Source organism: Coregonus lavaretus (assembly GCF_964263955.1).
Source record: "Coregonus lavaretus genome assembly, contig: HAP1_SCAFFOLD_10289, whole genome shotgun sequence".
In the NCBI taxonomy this organism is placed as follows: domain Eukaryota; kingdom Metazoa; phylum Chordata; class Actinopteri; order Salmoniformes; family Salmonidae; genus Coregonus; species Coregonus lavaretus.
This window is the reverse complement of record NW_028157415.1, coordinates 1-1,953: the sequence shown is the minus strand read 5'-3', so window position 1 is coordinate 1,953 and position 1,953 is coordinate 1. Positions and strand designations below refer to the sequence as shown.

Genomic DNA, 1,953 nt, shown 5'->3' with positions numbered 1-1,953 from the left:
GATCTTTAGTTTGTAGTCTGTGGTGTTTCTGGATCTCTAGTTTGTAGTCTGTGGTGTCTGTTGTTTCTTGATCTCTAGATGTGTGAGGAGAGCAGCCTATCATATCGTAGTATTAACGTGTGTAGAGATCAGCCTATCATATCGTAGTATTAACGTGTGTAGAGATCAGCCTATCATGACGTCTGATTAACATGCGTGTGAAGATAGGGGCCTATCATATCGTAGATGTGAAAGGTTGACCACCGATATGTTTCTTGGCTCTGAGTGTCTCCGGGTTCCCAGCAGAACTATTTTCCTGTTAGATTATTCTTCTCTTTGCTCAGCAGGAAATACCGTTTCCAGGCCGCTTCCTATCCACAGCTCTCCTCCCTTAGCCCTCCTTGACTTGGAGTGTGTCCCAAATAGCACCCTATTCCCTATACCGTCACTTCTTTTGACCAGAGCCTAACGGGCCTTGGTGAAAAGTAGTTGATTCTAAAGGGAATAGGGTGCCATTTGGAACGTAAACCCAGAAGGTGGAACTAGTTCCATGTCTGTAACCGATTCAGCCATATGCTCTTTAAAATGGGCCTTCGCATCCTGTCAAACAGCTGTTGCTCTCAATGCTGCTATGATTGGTCTGTTGACCTTTTTGTCAAACCCATTTCTTTCTTAAATAGCTACAGCAGAGTATTAGATACATCTGTTATCTCTCGTTCTATTGTCGTGGTCTGTTCTCACATCTCTGCATATATTATTTTGTTCTATTCTAGGAACATGGGGATATTCTAATTGACTGACTGATTTGTTTTTCCAGGAACATGGAGGTGTTCTGCGTATCTTCCCAGAGGGTAAAGCTCAGTTCGCCGACATCGAGCCTAAGTTTGACCGGTTGCTGTTCTTCTGGTCAGACAGACGGAACCCACACGAGGTCCAGCCGGCCCACGCTACTAGGTCGGTACCTTACCTGGTCAGCGACATAGAACACCTGTCCATTAACCTGTCCATTAACCTGTCCAGAACAGAAACTCTCAAGCCTCCTTATAACACACCTTTATAACACATCTCATAACACACTCGTATAACACATCTTATGATACGACTTTATCGCTCATATTATAACACACTCTATAACACATCTTAACACCTTTATAACATCTTATAACCCACCGTTATAACATCTTATAGTATGAAAATGTATGCACTCACCAACTGTAAGTCGCTCTGGATAAGAGCGTCTGCTAAATGACTAAAATGTAAAAATGTAAAATAATATACCTTTAACACACCTTTAACTCCTCTAATAACACACCTTTATAAATAATCTTATAACACACCTTTTATAAATAATCTTATAACACATGCTCAACCCTCAGCCACTCTCAACTCGCAAACAGCTTATAACACACCCCCACCTGTCCCACCTGTCCCACCTGTCCCATCTGTCCCACCTGTCCCACCTGTCCAGAACTCTTGTCTCTGATCTCTGGTCTTTCCCTGCCTCCTCCTCTCTCTCCAGGTATGCCATCACAGTGTGGTATTTTGATGCTGATGAACGAGCCAGGGCTAAAAAGAAATACCTAACAGGTAAACCTCTTACTATGAGGATGTCGCTGTATATACCGTAAACCTTGAATTAATAGCCCAGGCGGTTTTATTTACTTCAATCACTGAACACGACAGGCTTCTATTAGAGACAGGCTTCTATTAGAGCCCGGATATGAAAAGGGACAGGTGGCTGTTTAAGTTTTTATGTTAAACACCTTTCCACAAACCTACTAGGAGAATCATCTCACTAGTCCTCTACTCTAAATCTGACTCTGTGTGTCTCTCTGTGTGTCCGTCTGTCTCTCTGTGTGTCTGTCTCTGTGTGTGTGTTTCCAGGAGCTGGAGAGAAAGGAGTGAAGGTGGAACTGAACAAACCATCAGACCCCAGCTAGTGAGAGAGAGGAGAAGAGGAGAGCCCCCATCTAA

General features: G+C 43.3%; 1 long non-coding RNA gene across 1 annotated transcript; it reads left to right on the top strand.

The window, feature by feature from the left end:
• The first annotated feature begins 801 nt into the window (after positions 1-801).
• On the top strand, positions 802-1,949 carry LOC311125454. Its single transcript, XR_014612878.1, has 3 exons — positions 802-933; positions 1,499-1,566; positions 1,864-1,949. It is a non-coding gene; the product is annotated as an uncharacterized lncRNA (long non-coding RNA).
• The last annotated feature ends 4 nt before the right edge of the window (positions 1,950-1,953 follow it).